We start from the raw sequence: 19,234 nt of genomic DNA on the forward strand, positions 1-19,234 counted from the left end.
AATGGTGGTTTAAGGGCTAAGAGAGAGCACATTATTGCACAGCTAGTATATAATGATAGTACCCTTAGGAAGTAATTGTTACATTTTAATCCAGAAGTAAGCAAAGACTGTCTAAATAGCTCTTTAAAGTAGAATTAATTCATAATTAGGAAATGATGGAGTTCTTAACTGTCATGTATAAGGAAACCCATGAGCAAGCTCTATTCTAAATAGACTTTTTAAAAAAAGAAAAGTAGAGGCGCCTGGGTGGCTCAGTCATTAAGCGTCTGCCTTCGGCTCAGGTCATGATCCTAACATCCTGGGATCGAGCCCTGCATCGGGCTCCCTGCAGGGCGGAAAGCCTGCTTCTCCCTCTCCCGCTCCCCTTGCTTGTGTTCCCTCTCTCGCTTTGTTTCTCTCTCTCAAGTAACAAGACAATTCATTAAATTTCACAAGGGAACTTGCAGTATACAGATGTAGGCCAAAACATAGGGGTCTTTAGGTCAAATGTGAAGTTATTTTAAATTAATTCTTGTCATCAAACTAAAATGACTTTTGAATAGTAATTATCTTTTACTTTCATTAGCAATGGTTCTTGAACTTTAATTTCTAAATCTTTTTTTTTAAGATTTTATTTATTTATCTGACAGAGAGAGATCTTGGTTATAGAAAGGAATATATTAGAGTTTCTTTGGCTATTAATGCCTTTCTAACAGAAACTTAATATTTAGGTAAAATGGTATTATTAGGTAAATTAGGTAATATTAGGTAAAATATTCAGATTCTATGCCTATGGTAACATTAGAAGCTTGAAAACTGTTAGACAAGGTAGCATAACACTATGTACTTTTGAAAAATCGAGTTTGAGGAATCAACTTTCATTTTGAGATGTCCATTATTTACCATCAGTTTTGTAAGTAAAAACTGAAAAAATACTTTGATTTAGATTTTTCTATAATTTTCCAAAGGAATTGCAAACATTGAAGGATAAAAGAAAGTATTTGGGAAGAATGAGAGGAAGACGGAGGATAAAAATTATTAAAAAATTAAACTGATTCTAAGATTTAAGGAAAGTTTTAGAAGGAATGATTAAAGAAATGTCATCTTGGAAAAGATGATCAGTAAACATAAATAAGACTTTATTAAAAACACATTATGATAGTAATATGATACAATGTCTTTCCTTAAAATGTTTTGACTAATAAAAGTTGTGTGTGTAAATATATACACACACACACATAGATATATATATTCACTTGCAAATAGTCATCTGTGTCTATTATTTCCAAGCCCTTCCTTAGATTCTGTGAGCACAAATATTATAAACAAACAAACAACAACAACAAAGCAGCAAATGAAACCCTTGCTCTTGTGGAACTTATATTCTAAGGAGGGGAACTAATTGACAAACAAATAATTAAATATGTAAAATGAAAATAATGAAGAAAGATAAAGAAGGAACCAGGGAGTGTCTGGGGTGAAGGAACAAAGGAGTGCCAGGGGAAATTATACTTCTTAAAATAATTGGACTTACACTAACAATAGTAAACTTGGCAGATATGAGTATTAAACCTTGTATTTGAAAAAAATCAACTTTGTAAGTGTAAGATTATTGAGACCTGGCTAAACAAATCTTTATTTAAAATACTTGAAAATTTTAGAAGACCATAAGCTTTTGCTATTGAGTTTTGTCAGAGCAAAAAAAATAGGTATATTAAATTAGGCTGTACTATATTGAGGAAAATTATTCAGACATTATCTTTTATAGTGTTTATTATGTCAGAAAATATGTTCAATGTTAAAAATTATATTTTAAGGGGTCACTGAAATATTGATGCTAATCTAGAAAGGAACATAACTCTAGAAGAAGATTTAAAATTTTAAATGTAGTCTCCCAGATACACTTAATACAGATAATAGTTCTATTAAATTTCAGAAAAATATTCATTTCCTCCATGGTCTTCTTAGGCTGGTTAAGAGAAGTATTTATGTCATTCACCACTGGACATTTCTTTTAATCAGTGAATTGGGGCTTGCTGGACAAGCCCAGTGGGTAAACGGTTATAAAATTTATTTCTATAAATGAGGCATTGTTTTTGGAAAATGATGTGAATATGAGAATAAAGTAGATCACTAAATTAGGATTTGAGGTGGTAACTCAGAAAAATCAATAAGTGAATCTGAGTGAAAAATTGTATAAGAACACCTTTAGAGACTATATTTAATTTTTAAAGCAAAATTTTCAAATAAATGCATGCATTTATTTGGGAAATTATTACAGACCTTAAGAAATGGCATATGGCCAAGCAATGAGTAGCACACTGAAAAAAAAAGAAACTCCCTTGCAAACGTTGAAGTTAGTCCTCTTGTGTTGAGGGGGCAACATGGAAAGAAACTACAAGCAGTCTCCAGGTGCTGGGACTGGTTCCTGACTAATGGCCAGGAAGGAAAGGGACACCTCAACTTTACAATCACAAGAAATAAGCTGTCTTCTCTGTACCAGGAGCAGCTCTGCTGCCACAGCCCCTCATCCCCTGAAAATGTATGCCTGTGCAAAGTTCATCTCCACCCCGTTCTTTATCAAGAGCCCCCCTCAGCTGCTGAGCCAATCACAGTCCCCAGTGGTGCTAAACCCTCTGGAGACACTGACAATGAGACAATGAGAGCCTCAGCAGCTTGGCAGCCCCTCGTCCCCTGACCTCACTTATTCCTAACCACGGCTTCTGAACCAGCACCGTTTCCCGGGATATGGACACAGCCGCCAAGCGCATTGGGGCTGGGCTGCCATGGTAGGGGTGGCTGCCTCTGGAGCTGGAAGCGGGGCTGTGTTTGGGAGCCTCATCTTCGGGTATGGCAGGAACTCTTCTCTGAAGCAACAGCTCTTCTCCTGCGCCATCCTGGGCTTTGCCCTCTCCGACGCCAGGGGGCTCTTCTGCCTGGTGGTGGTCTTTCTGATCCTCTTCACCATGGGAAGGACCTGTCTCCACCTCCCATAGGTCCTTCTGTGTCTCCTTGGCCCTGTATCTTCCTTTCCTTATACCTCCCCAGACAGACTTGAAAAAGTGGTTGGCTCAGAGTTTGACAGAGAGAAGACAAATACTGTATTAGTAAGAAAAAAAAAAAATGAATTCTGCCAACAAACTGAAGGTGTTTGAAGTAGATTATTCCCTAGTCTAGTTTCCAGATTATTGTGACTTTGTTAAATTAACATTTATAAAGTAGAGTCCTAGACTGTCAGATGGTGATCAGCGATTCAGCAGAAGACCACAAGAGAAAATGAAATAGAGAAATTTATTACTCACAGGTCCTGGACAAGGTACAGGTCACACTCCCAGGGGCATGTGGGGAACTCAAGACAGGGTACTGGCAGAGAGAACACAGCAGAACCTGTGGCGTATGCCATCATTAGGGTCAAAGGGTTGCTTGCTTTGGGGTTCCCAGGCTGAGGCTGGATTGGTCAGTTCAAACCAAAAGAAGCAGGGTTTTGGTAAGCTTCTAGGGGTGGGGTGTGTTACCAAGGGGCTCACAAGGGTAAAGGCCTGGGAGTCAGGGGAGAGTGCATATAACAAGGGATGTTGGAGGGAGTCTTATCAGGAGCTTCTGACCCTGGGCGCTCTGTTTAGAGCACATACTTGCACTCTCCAGATGGGCTAGTGTCAATTCAAGGCCTGCAGTCCACTTGGCCACAAAAATGGATGCCAAGGTGTAACAATGTGGACTAGTTTAGCTAAGCTCTCCACAGAGATGGACATTCAGTCCCTGATAAAAGTACCCAGCTAAATTACCTGTACTTCCAGACATGAAAACTATGAGACAATAACTGTGTGTTATATTATGCTTCTAAGTGTGTGGCAATTTGTTATTCAGCAATGGGAATCAAATATAAACCATTGGAACAATTTCGATAGCAGAGTGGTGTGGTGTTAGTTATATAACCTAAGTCAAACAAAATGGAATTCCATTTCCTTAGCCAGAAAAAAAATTGATTTAGACATGAACATGTGAATCAAGCTGAGTTGATCAAAATTCTTTTTAAGATATTTTCTGCTACAGCAGATAAAACATTTTCTGCTAAAGCTTTTTATGCCAGTTGTCATGCTACCTGAAAAGAAGAAACAAAAAGTAAAACTGTTATATATATAAACAGCCTCTATTAAGCTGCACCTCTTAGAATTCCATAGGTCCCTAAGAAATATGACTTGTTAATGAGTCATGGCTAATACAAAGACTAAAGATTGGGTCTATTATTCTTTCCTAGTATATCTTTCATAATCACTAAATTCTGGCCAAGTTTAACTATATGCCATTTCCGTAACTCATCACTTATACTTGACTTCTGTATCTTTGCTCACAATATTTCTTTCACTGCAATGCATTCCATGCATACACCTTCCTTGACTTTTTATACCCAATTCCTATCCATTCATCAATGATGTGAGTTGAAGTTGCCTGTCACTAGAATGTCTTTGCTCAAAAAGTCAAAATAAATTTCTAGAATAATTTTACCTTTGTCATGCAAACTAAATTCCACTTTTGGAATTTATTAAAAATGTCTCTGTGGCTTAGTACATGATCATTCTGTAATAATTCGTCCAAGCTTACTTGAAATGAATGTGTATTCTTTTTATAGGCTTTCTTTTTTTAAAAAATCAGGATCTACTTAAAGTACTGTTTCTAGATTTTCAGTTCTGGTGTAAACAAATCTAATTTAAATTTTAAAAATGTTATTTCTAATTAATGTTGCTATTTTTAAGGATTAAATTTGGAATTTTGGGAAATGTGTGATTATAAATATAGTTTTAATCAAGCAAAATGCTACCATCTTGACTTCTGAGAATGAAGAGTCTACCATATACTGTGCTACTGGAATGAGATGTAAATACCTCCTCTTACTTTGGCTAGTTATTTCACTCTTGACACAGGATAATCTACTGAATCATGATCATGGGACATTGGTATTTAACTCTGATTAAAACATTGGGTTTGACAAGTTTTATATATAGCTATCAATCTATGCATCTTATCCCATACTTTAATTAATAATTTCATACTTGTATAAATTTATGCTTCATTCTCTAGACTGTAAAAATTTTTGTGTGACAAGGATATTATCTGATATATCTTGATTATATATATTCTCAGCCATGTCCTAGCAATAGGCTCTTAGTTTTTACTCAGCACATTATTGGTACATAAAATAATAACAAAAGAAGCAGTACTAACAGCTCAGAACTGAGTAGTCCAGTGAAAATTCTTCTACTTAGTGGCAGCATATGGGACTTGCCATGAATTTAATAATAACAGCATATGGGACTTGCCATGAATTTAATAATTAATCTGCTGAGGAACAGGAGGGAAAGCAAGTTATGTGATGATAACTTTGCAGTGTACATACTTACTGATTTTTTAATCAAACTTTAGGATCTTCCTTGATTGACATATTTAACTTTATCACAATGTATGCTCTGTAATGGGGGGGGACTTTGTGAATAGTTGTCTATCTTCAGCATCTATTCTTAGTATATATTTGGCCCTTGATAAATATTGATTATGTGGCTTAATGGATTGATAATTACAATTATTAGAAATATGAATTAGAAGGTAGTTTGCTGGCCTGGCAGACACCAGTGCCCCGGAGCCATCTGAGTCACCCGGCCATGGTCAGCACCACCATATTCTTCAACATCACCGTGGATAGCAGTCCTTGGGCTGTGTCTCCTTTGAACTGTTTCCAGACAAAGTTCCAAATACAACAGAGAACTTTGGTGTCTGAGAACTGGGGAGAAAGGGTTTGGTTATAGGTTTCCTGCTTTCACAGGGTAATTCCAGGATTTATGTGCCAGGGAGGTGGCAACAAACCCATCTATGGGGAGAAATTTGGGGATGAGAATTTCATCCTGAAGCACACCAGTCCTGGCATCTTGTCCATGGCAAATGCTGAACCCAACACGCTTCTCAGTTTTACATCTGCGCTGCCAAGACTGAGTGGTTGGATGGCAAGCATGTGGTCTTTGGCAAGGTGAAAAGGAGTATGAGTATTGTGAAAGCCGGGAAGGCTTTGAGTCCAAGAATGGAAAGACCAGCAAGAAGATCACAGTTGCTGACTGTAGACAAATCTTATAAATTTGACTTATGTTTTATCTTAACTACCAGACCATTCCTTCTGTAGCTCAGGAGAGCACCTCTTCATCCCCATCTGCTGGAAATATCCTATAATCTCTGTGCTCTGGCTGCAATTCTGTGGGTTCCATGTTTTCCTTACTCCCCTCCAAGTCTAGCTGGAGAGGAGAGTTAAGTTTATGGTGATGAAATAAAAACTAAACAACAAAAACTAAAAGAAGATAATTTGCTAAAAATGTGTTCCTTATTTGTTACATGAATTTCTGGCTGTCATTACAGCAAGAAAACCCAGTGAATTTGAAAAGCATCTACTTTTATTTACAAAAACTCTTGGTTACTATTAAGAAAGGTTCAGTCCTTACCCTGAGTTCCAGCATTTTTATATCTATGTTCCACTTAATCTTCAACATAACATGTCCAGTCCTCTTTGTTATCATCTTTCAGTCAAAATGGATTGACCTTCTTGTCTTCCTCATTTTATTACAGGCACTACCGTTTTTCTAGCCATCAAATCCTGGAAACTTATGATAATTTTCAGATGTCTTCTTGTTTCATCATATCCAATTAATTGTCTCAGACTTTGAGGACATCCTTTAACCACATTTATTCTGATAACAACCCAATTGGATGTGGCAGAACTCCATATACAGATGGCGAGATGGTGAGTCACTCCCAAGAAGGTTTAAATAACCATGATTCAGGGCCGGATCCTTTCACAGTTTCCCCATTCGCTCTCTCTATAGCCTTTAATCTCCTATTTTACTTTTTTTCCTGACATAAACAATGCATATAATATCCTATATTTTAATTTTATGGATCTTGTGTTGTAGTTTAATTGTTTCACTTGTACTTAACAGGTTTTGAGCTATAGTAAGCCCTTTGATGTCTCAGACTAAGGCTTTCTGTGGCCATCCCATAAGGTGGCTCTTTTTAACTACCTCTGAAAGGTGAATAACTATAGCATATCCTATTTACTGCATTCCTTCTGGACAGTTCCTTTCAGGGCGATTACTATTCTCATTTTGAATCTGCCTTATGATCACAGATAAATCCCAAGCAAGCATCTACAAGGTTCTATTACACATTTTTCCAGTGTGGTGTATTTGTACCTCAAGCATAATTCTAGCTATTAGGCTAAGGAACATTATCACTAATCCCCATGAATCCACAGTCAAGGTGAAAAGACATGCAGAAAAAAAAAAAAAAAAACAGCAATTTCAGGAGAATCTGGTAGAGATATGTAATGGGAACCTATGATACCTACAAGGAGTGCCAAAGCTAATGTAGAGAAGTCTTGAAAACATTTTTGGGGAGGAAGGGGACTTATATTTTCATTGAGATACCTTCACATAACATAAAATTCGCCACCTTAACCATTTTAAGTTGTACAGTTCAGTGCTATGTGGCATACTCACAATGTTGTGCAAGCATCACCACTACCTAATTCCAGAAAGTTTTAATCATCCCAAGAAGAAACCCCATAGCCATTTTAAAGAGTAATTTCTCATTTTCCCCTCCCCCTTTCCCCTGGAAACCACTAATCTATTTTCTGTCTCAATGGATTTGCCTATTCTGGACATTTCCTATAAATAGAAACATACAAGTATATTAGTCTTTTTTCAGTAAATTTAATGTTTGGCCTTCCTTAGGTACAGTTTCTATTTATTGCTTCCCCTCCTCCTGTTTATGGACCATAATTTCTTATTCATTTGTATGCATCACATTCTTTATTGAAAACTGAATATTTTTAATATGATAATGTAGCAATGCTGGAAATCAGGATACCTGGAAACCCCTGTCCCTAGGGTTTGCTGTTGTTCCTTGTTGTTGCGATTGTTTGGATATCTGGTGACTTTTCTGAACTAATTTGTAAATTCTCTGTTCTCTGTCATGTGCGGCCCCTAAAGTTTCTGTTAGTTGAGTGGTGAGCTAGAGGCTGGACGAAGATTTGCTTAAACACCTGTAAACAATAAATTCCCAGTCTTTGCCAGTGGCCTGTGTGTATACTGGGCATACTTTCAATACTCAGTTAAGCAGTTTACAGCTCTGCCTTAGCCTTTACTTCCTCCCTGTGTAGATCCTGAAGGTCAGTCAGAATGGGAGCTTAGGGCCTTCTTAATTCTTTCTTGAGCATGTTTCTTGCTCTGGGAATTCACATGACTTTTTAGATTCCCATGAATATATTGGAGCTTTTAAAAACATGTTTCCTGGGGCACCTGGCTGGCTCCGTCGGTTAATTGACCGACCTGATTTCAGTTCAGGTCATGATCTCAGGTCCTAAGACCAAGCCCTGGGTCAGGCCCCATGTTGGGCTCCATGCTCAGTGAGGAGTCTGCTCCTCTTTCTCTCTCTCTCCCCCTGCCCCTCCCCCCACTTGTGCACTCACTCTCTCTCTAAAATAAACAAATCTTTAAAAAAAAATAATAAACATGTGTTTCCCCAGAACATCTCATTCCTAGTCTTCTATTCCAAGCTCTTTCATTAGTAAGTGGTTTTCTCTAAGTGTTATCCATTGTTTCAGAAAGCTAATACATCTCCCTATAAATGTTTTTGACAAATGCCCTCAAAAGCTGCCACAGTTCCAAGTTAGGCAAGATAAAGGCAAACCCCTCAGCTGATATTCCAGAGAGCCATTAGACAGGTCAAAACAAATAGCCACAATTCTTTGTGGCTCTTTTCTGTTCCCTCTGGTACTGGTACCTGTACAAGGGTTGTGGATTAACTAGGAAACATGAAATGAGAACAGCATAAGTTTGGGGTGCCTGGGTGACTCAGTTGGTTAAGCACCTGAATCTTGATTTCAGCCCAGGTCATGATCTCAGGGTTGTGAGATCAAGCCCTGCATCAGGCTCACACTGGGCATGGAAACTGCTTGGGTTTCTTTCTCCCTCTCCTTCTGCCCCCCCCCCCCCCCCCCCGCCACAAAGAACAGTGTAAGTTAAAACACCACAAAACTCTCTGTTCTTACCAAGATTCAGATGTACTTTTCTTACTTAAATCTTGCCCTCATTGTTGCAAGCTTTTGGTCTGTTTCCAGAATTCCGAAAAGGTTGATTCTGACAGTTTTTATAAGATTCCATTGCCTTTATGGAAGGATGAACTTTTGGATTTCTTTATTCTGCCATTTTCACTGACAACACTAGAAAAACATTTAAGATGATGTTATAATTAAGCTGGGTTTAAAAAATCCAGCAGGAATTAGTCAGGTAGAAAGTTGAGAGAACAAACCAGATTGAGCATTTTATCAAAAGGCCCAGAAGTACAAGGAGAAGGCTAACATGTGCTGGGAAATGACCCTAGTTCAGCAAGATTGAATTATAGGATACAATTAAGTAAAAAGACATGCATTTTAGAGGAGACAGGATGAAGATTCATCAATTTGGACTTAATTTGGGTAATGTGTATTGAATTATTCAAAGCAAACTTGTTAAAAACTAAAGCAGACTTGTTAAGTCATTATGGAAGATGGATAGTTTGGGAATGAATTTAGGCAAGGAATCTAGTAAAGGGACTAATACAAACATCATGAGCATAAGAGATGATAAATCAAACTGAGGTTGTGACTGTAGAAATGGAGAGGAGAAAGTACTTAGTTCTTAGAGTAGGAGACACTTAGGAGCTAAAATTGGTAAATAGTAATCTCCAGTTGTTTCAGTGCATGCAGAGAGGAAAGGCATGGCAATGAGGAATAAGTGTAAGGCAAATGTCTAGAATGATGCTGACAATTTTGGCTTCAGAAAAGTGAGAGGGCACTGATACCATTCACTGAAACTAAGAATACTCAACATGAGGTAAATTTGGAGAAGAAGAGGAAAGCTAGCTGGAGTCATATTTGAATATTATAAGATTAAGTTGTTCATGAAACATGCAGAGGCATATTCAGGGGACCCTGGAAGACACAGGTTTGGTGCTTAAGAGGGAATTTGGAGCTGCCAAAGTAGATTTTGGATAGCTAAGGTATATATAAATGATAAAGATAAACTGTGGGTATAAATGAAGTCACTACAATTAAAAATGTAGTGCTCACTTTGGCAGCAGTTGGAACGATACAGAGAAGATCCGCATGGCCCTTGCACAAGGAAGACACACAAATTCGTGGAACATTCCATATTTTTTAATCTATGGATATAGTATTGTGTGAATGATCTTTTAAATAAAAGAAAACCTTACAGAAAAAAAAGGGTTTATAAAAATATAGTGAAAGAACATGATTAGGGCTACCTAGAACTTTTTAACAATTGAACAGGTAATTTATTATTACTATTCCTAGCCAAATTGCATCAGACAATAAAAGTCAATGAAAAAGTTTACTCACAAGTAATATATGAAGAGATTATACTATTCTTTCTTAACTTTAGACCTGGTGAAGTTTTCATATAGTCCAGAAAATTTTCTGATGGGAGATTAAGTCTGGAGGGAGAGTTTTGTTCCAATCATATAGAATTCAGTTCTCATTTATATGGTAGAACAGTTTACCCAGGATAACCTTGATTTGTTCTGTTTCTTAAAATCTAGGTCATCAGTATGAATTTAATTTTTAATATTGTGAGCTGCAAGAAAATTAAACTCCTCTAAGAAAACAAGCCAAGAGAGTCCCAAAATATAATCAGGGTGGAAAACTGCTCTTGGAAAATGTGAAGTGTAGTTAAATCCCCCAGGATTAACCTTATTCCCAACTTTAATGTATCCTAACATTAGAGATTTTTGTAAAAAACTACGTCCAAAGACATAGCTCAAGATTTGACAAATAAATAATAAATTCTATTTTTTTATACAATTTACTTTTTTTAAAGATTTTATTTATTCATTTGACAGAGACAGCGAGAGAGGGAACACAAGCAGGGGGAGTGGGAGAGGGAGAAGCAGGCTTCCCCTTGAGCAGGGAGCCAGATGCAGGACTTGATCCTGGGACTCCAGATCATGACCTGAGCTGAAGAGAGATGCTTAATGACTGAGCCACCCAGGCGCCCCAAATTATTTCTTTCTATTTAAATATTCAGATATTTGTAGATAGGAATTACATTTTAGATTTTTTAAAACTAACACCATGATTACATAGTGTAATATTGCATATATGCTACAAAATACTATATATTTGACAACATAAACACATTAGTACTTATATAAATATTATATTAATCGGTCACCATCACTGTTTAAGATGGACAGCATCTGGGGGCACCTGGGTGGCTCAGTTGGTTAAGCCTCTGCCTTTGGCTCAGGTCACCATCCCTGGGTCCTGGGATTGAGGCCCACATCAGGCTCCTTGCTCAGCGGGAAGTCTGCTTTTCCCTCTCCCTCTGCCCCTTCCCCCACTCATGTTCTCTCTCTCTCAAATAATTAAAATCTTTAACAAAATAAAAATAGATTAAAAAATTTATATGGGCAGCATCTGAATTTCTAATGAGTTAACTGAGTTATTCAGAAAAAGATTATTTCAATATGAGTAGCTCCATTTACACAAGATAATTTCCCAGTAAACATTTCCTATATGGATAGTATATGTGAAGGGAAACAAACCTTTCTATAAAGATAGCAAATATTTTAGTCTTTGCAATTCATACCATCTTTCATAACATCTGAAATCTGTCCTTGTAGTGCAAAAAGAGCCGTAAAAAATACATAAAGGAATGAGTGTGTCTAGTGTTTAAAAAGAAATAAAAAGCCTTATATACAGCCACTAAATTTTGCTTTCCTATAAATTTTCATGTGTCACACAATAGGATACTTTTGTTTTTTTCAATATTGGGGGTATAAAATACTCTCAGTTCACCATGTAAAACAAACAAAAACAGGCAGAAGGTCACATTGGGCATTTGGACTATAGCTTGATGACTTCTGATCTAGTACCTAAAATATCCATGATTTTTCTTTCAAACTGAGTGTATGCAAGCAGCATATACACAGGTTAAGATTGAGTTCTCTGGATTCTGAAAACTCTGAGGTTGGAGCAGTGTGATTCCTCCCCTGCCCCCACATCTTCCTATTCCTCTTCTTTGACATAGAATAAATGATTTTGTTGTTGTTCTTATTGTTTTTCATAGGCTCAAAATCATAGGTTTTTTGGAATGACTGCATACATGTATGACTGAATAAAAATATTAACAGCATTTCTACTCTGGCAGGGCACTAGACACAACCCCAAATCAAATGACTGTTTTCTCCCCAACATTTTTAACGTAGCTATATTTTAAGAAACCCAGTTTCTTCACTGATGTTGACTTAACCCACAATGTGCAAGCATAATCACTTTAAAATTCCATATCCATTTCAATTGTTCACAAAGGAGCATTTATCATAAGGTCAAAATAAATAAAGCACATTATTGGTTCTGTGCTTGCAATGCCGAGGCATTGAAAGACAAGTTTTTTTATGACTATAAAGTGCAATTATTTTAAGTGTCATTATTTTTTAAATGTCATTATTTAATAAAAATATGTATATAAGAAACCAGATAATTATATTGATTTTATTTTGGCTACTTAATAGTGTCCTGAACATTGGAACATTTGTTTCCCTGAATCATGTATTTAGTTGTGTTAACATTTCTAGATATTTAATTATTCAGGTGATAATAGTTTAACAAACCTCGATATATTAAAGCATAATGGTTAAGAACATCAGGTCTGCAATTAAACAAAACTACAGATCTCAGATCCAATCCTTACTAGCTATGTGACCTTGTATAATCTGTGACTTTCTTTTCCTTGTCTTTGCATGGGGGCGACAATTGCTAGCTCAGAGGAAGTTAACACTTAAAAAAGTTAATATGTACAAATTATTCACAACAGTTTCTGGTGAATTTTAAGGACTTAATACATGTAAGCTTTTTACATATATTTAAATAAGTCAATAAAATATTGTCATAAATATGCTTATTTTTAGTTATCTATTTCATCCCACTCAGCAAGTATAATATAGGAGAAAATAATTAGGAGCTATTAGAGAAGATTTTAGACAAATTGGTTCATGCATTAAGAATATTTTTACATCATACAAGTAACCTACATTGAAAATGAGATCTGAAGGAAAATTCCTACCAGCAGAAAGCAGCTAAAGGCACTGTGGAATTTTACCCCAAATCACAGAAGAAAAAGATATCTTTTCTTTTTAAAAGGACATACTCCTATCCATCCATAAGCATGCTTTTGTTTGTATGGAGTTTCCTTTACCTTCAGATATTTTGAGTTAGAAGGCGTATCTGTCTTCTTTTGATGTGAATAAATCCACTTTGGTTGAATGTTGCCTCTTCCTTGGCTGTGGAAGCATATTAATGAGAAGATTATTTATAAAACTCTAAATTATCTTGTATCATGATCACTCAGAATATATAGTGGTCTCAAAAGTGGATAGAATTAATAAGTTAAGGTGTCAAAATGGAACTAAAAATGAAAAACATGAACTTTTTGTTAGAAATTACTGCCTGTATCTTGTCTTTAATTTTTTGATGATGAAGAGTCATTTTAAAGAAATTTATAGTTTGGAATCTTCCAGAATAAGCATAAAACAAATAAATAGCTCTTGATAAAAAGCAAATTATCCCCAAATATCATCAAATACAGGTGGATGGGTTTTGTTGTTTGAGAGTTGCTTGCTGTCCTTGTTGCCATTGTTCTTTTTAAGGGACTGTGTCTCACAGAGAATAAAATATTTGGCAGTGGTTGGTTTTCAGTGTCTAAGATAAATACTGCATACCATCTCTAAGGTAAATCTCTCTTAACATCCTAATTAGTTCCTATTTTATAATTTTGAGAATGCTAATTCACATATTCCAATATCAGTTTTTCATTAAAGGTACAATTGAATCATATCAGTTACTTTTTAATCTCATCAGAGATAAATTTTGATAGGACATTTTTAGTGAGAGCTTATTAATCTGTTTCCCAATGTAAGAACTATTAATTTATAGTAGCTTCTCTATACTTAGATGCTACATTGTTATCACTTGCCTGCCTCTCCCCAACACCCAAATCACCATTATTTTATTACATTGCTTCTTTTTATGTTTTCATCAAATTATATTATTTAGTGCTAGCCATTTTTTAACTTAAAAAAGTTATACCATAATGTACTTTTCATTTTTGCTTAATTTACCCATTATTTCACCTATCATATCTGTTGTTCTATGTATCAAACATAAATAGAGAAAGTAGTGTTTTCTTCCATTTTTGTTTTAAAAAATATTTGTTCTGTTTATTTGATTTGTCAGTTTCATTAAGGGAAGATCATATATGCATGTAATTTAGAGAAATTTGATTTAAAATTAATATCTTGCAATGCTTATTTGCCCAGAATTTCTACCCAAGAAAGCATTATATAGTTTGGCTTTTTTTAGCTATATGGTGCTAGATGCAGCAAGGTAAACTGATTTCTAACGAGTTTTAGGGATGATATATTTATTACAAATAAATGAAATACATTCCAAGAATAATTTTATAAAGTTTCCCCCAAATCTACATTTCTTCCTTATCAAATTAGATGGAAATACCCATCGTCATAGGCAACCACAATTTCTCTTGGTGGCTTTAATGTTCTCAGTGGGAAGAGAATAATGCAAACCTAAATGTAAAAAATGCACTTTCACTAAATCAAAGGGAAATTTAATATTGTTCACAATACAAAATTTAATAAATGTTACCAAAAGGTTTAAAAATAACATAACCATTTCTCTTCATTTCCATCTGACACCTTAATATAAGACTTGGCTCAGACACATGGTTCATTTAATCAAGTAGGCTATTGTCAACACAAGTCCACTGACAGAGGTTTATATAATATGGATGTCTCATGTTTTAGGTGCATAAATAACATCTGGGAGATTATTATTTCTTAAGATTATTTATTTATTTGAGAGAGAGAGAAGATAGAGAGAGACAGAGCAGCGAGGAGGAGTAGAGGGAGAGGAATAAGCAGACTCCATGCTGAGTGTGGAGCCTGAGGTGGGACTTGATCTCACAACCCTGGGATCATGACCTGAGCTGAAATCAAGAGTCGGTCACTCAACCAGCTGAGCCACCCACGTGCCCCTGGGAGATAATTTTTAAAAGTGAATGTTCATGGACTTAATTCTCAGAGATTCATTTCAGTAGGTCTGGATTAGGGCTGAAGTTTGGACTTTTGATGGTCAATCTAGAATGTTTTAATGCAGATTTTCCACCCATCTGACTTTGAAAACCACTGTGACTGGTTCTTTTCCTGAACTCACTATAATTCACTTGTATCTTTTATGAAGAATGAAGCACATAGTTCAGTATTATAAACTGTTTTCCTGGTAAGGAAATAACATAATTTTATCAATGGTCAGAAAAATGTTTATATTGTTTCTATTCTTTTTTGATGTTAAGTTTTATTTTGTAAACAAAATATTAAGTGCATTAATTTTAAGTAATAATGTAAATACCTTCCATATCTTTCCTAGATGTCAAATTATATTTAGAATGCTTCATTTATACCTTCTTTTTTCTTAAGTTTACTTGTGTTTGTCCATATAGCCACTATTTTTATGTAAATCAATCATGTTGCATTTTTTTTAATTAAAAAAATACTGAGTACCTACAGAATACCATATATGGTTCTTCAGTTGCTGGGATTACAGATAAATAAGGTCCTCTCCCTGAGTAAACTACGTGATTGTGTACTATCTAGTAGGGACAGAAGGTAGGCTGTAGGCATAAATTACTACATATCAGGTCGTAATAGGAATTTTAGGGAAAAGTCAAACAAAGTTGGTTGGATCACAAGTCGTGTAAAGGCCTACTATTTTATATGGAGTTATCAGGAGAGGATTCTTCGTGGAAGTGACATTTTAGCAGATACCTAAATAAAGTGAAGGCAACCACCATAGACATCTGGGAGAAAATATTCAGGTCAAGGGAGTAACAGTTGATAACCCCTAAAGCAGAAATGGGCTTACTGATAAAGATAATGAGAGAACATTTTGCAAGTAGCAGAGTTAAGGAGGAGAAAGTGGTAAAAAAAAAAAAAAAAATGAAGCCAGTGACATAGCTGATTGTCTTGTAGGTCATTTAAGAACTTTGGCTTAATGTGTGTGAGAGGGGAAGCTACCTGATTGTTGTTAACATAAATGCAATGTATCTGATTTTTCTGGTTCCTGGATGGAGAACAGACCATTGGTTAAGGGTAGAAGCAGGGACACCAGTTTGGAAGCTATTGCAATGACCTAAATAAGGGCTGACAGTGTCTTAAACAGTGGAACTGTTGTGGTGATTATGAGAAATAGCTGGATTCTGGATTTATTTTCAAGGTAGATTTGACAGGATTTGCTGGTGGAATGGATGAGAAATAGGAAAGAGATGAGTGGAAATGACTAAAAAAGGTGGGCCCGAGAAACCGAAAGAGTAGATTTCTATTTACTGAGAAATACCAGATTGCAACAGAAGCACATTGAAGGTAGATTTGAACAAAATATTTTGTGCATATTGAGATACCTCTTAGACATTCAAGTGGACACGACTGTGAGAATTTCCTCTGGCTTACCCATATTATGTTTATTATTTACCATTGGAGTTTAGTGTCCTCTATAATCTTGAATATTTAAATGTGCAATAGTTATTAATGGCAATTTATACAACCACTAAGTAAGTTATTAATGGCAATTTATACAACCACTGGATCTGAGATAATCATCTTTTAAAATTCTATAACCAAATAAATCTGTATTGATGTCTACCTTTTGTTTTTGCTTCTAAATAATCTTTCTACCAATAAAAGAATGAGACATCTGTCCCTCATTCTTCTCTTACCTTTCCCAGCCCAACACACATGCATGCTAACATGCACACACCACAAAAACACCACTCTAAACACGTGCCACCAGCACACCCCCACCCTAACACACATCCAACACACACACACCCCACACACACTTTCACATACATTAAACTGTTATTAGCTATAATTTCTTTTTGTTCATAAATAGATAACATAATTTCTTACAAGTTTTTTTATTCTATTAAAGCTCAAGTAGATATATAATAACATAGGACTTCAAATTATGTTTGTATTTATATATAATTATTGTTGAAATAAAAAAGGAAAGCAAATATTAACCTGGAATCTGGGGATTATTCTCAACAGTATAATATTAATATTTCCCATTTTCATCTTTATAAAAGTGAAATACAGCTTAGTGTTCAAAAACCAGATGTAACCAACATTTTGCTTTAATGATGGTAAAGGAATAGAGATAATTTTGTATAAGTCGACATAATATGGCTATAGAAAATTTTTGCTTATAAGCAGAGCAATTTTTCTTTATCTAGATAATAATAGTTAACATTTGCTAAAGGTACTACACACTAGGTATTTTGCTAAGGGATTGGCGTGAGTTCTTAAACCTTCACACAAATCTTGTGAGGCTGATTTCATTATCATTCATTTTCAACATTATAAGGAAATGGAGACACTGAGCAATAAAGAAACTGGAATGTGGTAACACAGCACTAATAGGTATATCTTGAACATGATCCTACTTCTATCTTACTCCATTTTTTTTTAAAGATTTTTATTTATTTGAGAGAGAAAGTGAGAGAGAGAGAGAGAGAGCCCAAGAGGGGGTAGGGTCAGAGGGAGAAGCAGACTCCCTGCTCAGCAGGGAGCCCGATGTGGGACTCGATCCCCGGACTCCGGGATTATGACCTGAGCCGAAGGCAGTTGCTTAACCAACTGAGCCACCCAGGCGCCCCCTTACTCCATTTTTTTTATAAGCATGAAGCCACACAAAAGTTAAGTGAGTGGAAAAAAATACTTCTGCATGTATAGTTTTGATACAACAGCTTTATATGAGAGAATCCAATAGACTAGCCTTGTTTAGATGGTTGGTATTTGTACAACAGCAGGGTTGGAATCTCTATGAGTATTATTTGCAAGGTGGACCAACAGTTGACTCGCGTTATTTTGCAGAATAATGGTTTGAGACTCAACTCAATAATCCATCTCTTCCTTTACTACTCGAACAAGGCAAGAAAAATAACTGGGATCATAGTTTCTTAAGGATTTTTCTATAAAATAACATAATTTGTAACCCACATTAGGCTTAAAATAGCACTCCTTCATTCTGGTTTTCACTCATTTGTGGAACATCTCAAGCTCTCCTACCTCAGGTTTTTGCACATATTTTGTCTTCTGAGGATGCTCTTCCTTGATTTCTTTCATTTTTTTAAAAAATTAACCTTCTAAACTCAAATGTCATATCTTTAGAGAGGAACTTTTTGACTACCTGATCAAGAGACTTCCCCTTACTCACCATGTGCACAGTCATTATTACTTTTTTAAATATCATAGTCTTGTGTTTATTTCCTTCACAACACTGCACATGTTATTTATAAATTTATTTCCCTGTGTACTTGATTGCATGCCTCTGTCTCTAAAACTTAAGCTTACTTCACCTTTCAATGAATAACACTTGCCTGTCACAGCATCCTGCACATCACAGATTATCAATGAGTACTTATTAAATTCATGAATCAATAGTGCCACTGCTCTCTCATAATCGTCCCACTACACCCAATAAGTAAGAATTTGCCTCACTTTTTAGTGTCTGGTGTTAAAGAGTACTTACTGTGATTGACAGATGTGGGTGAGAATGTGAGAATTTTTTTTCTTTATTATGTTATGTTAATCACCATACATTACATCATTATTTGATGTAGTGTTCCATGATTCATTGTTTGCATATAACACCCAGTGCTCCATTCAGTACGTGCCCTCTTTAATACCCATCACCAGGCTAACCCATCCACCCACCCGCTCTAATGTGAGAAATTAACCAAGCTTTCTATAAATTAGGTTAGCCCAGTAACCATTTGCTGCAAATAGACTTAGAGTTTGCATCAAAATTGTTCCAAATTTTCAGTTAAAAATCTTCCCTAAAAGCCTATCATCACCTCAGACTTAAAATAATTAAAAGAAAACCTACCATATGGAACCTAATAGGTTCCTATAACCCGTAAACCTGCTTCTGTTACTCATTTACTGAGCCTAAAATCTCAATACGTAAGCTTCATTTGTTTGTCCTCTTTATTCCTTTCCCTATAAACCCATGTGGTCATGGAAGTCTTTACCTATTCATTCATCTGTTAATCTCTGACTAAATAGGAAATGTGTGTGATGTCCT

General features: G+C 35.7%; 3 pseudogenes; all 3 read left to right on the forward strand.

The window, feature by feature from the left end:
• The first annotated feature begins 2,519 nt into the window (after window positions 1-2,519).
• On the forward strand, window positions 2,520-2,975 carry LOC118356897 (annotated as a pseudogene).
• Window positions 2,976-5,636: 2,661 nt separating this feature from the next.
• On the forward strand, window positions 5,637-6,102 carry LOC113925427 (annotated as a pseudogene).
• Window positions 6,103-10,118: 4,016 nt separating this feature from the next.
• LOC113917339 lies at window positions 10,119-10,214 on the forward strand (annotated as a pseudogene).
• The last annotated feature ends 9,020 nt before the right edge of the window (window positions 10,215-19,234 follow it).

The sequence above is a fragment of the Zalophus californianus genome, chromosome 4 (genome assembly GCF_009762305.2).
Source record: "Zalophus californianus isolate mZalCal1 chromosome 4, mZalCal1.pri.v2, whole genome shotgun sequence".
Lineage (NCBI taxonomy): Eukaryota > Metazoa > Chordata > Mammalia > Carnivora > Otariidae > Zalophus > Zalophus californianus.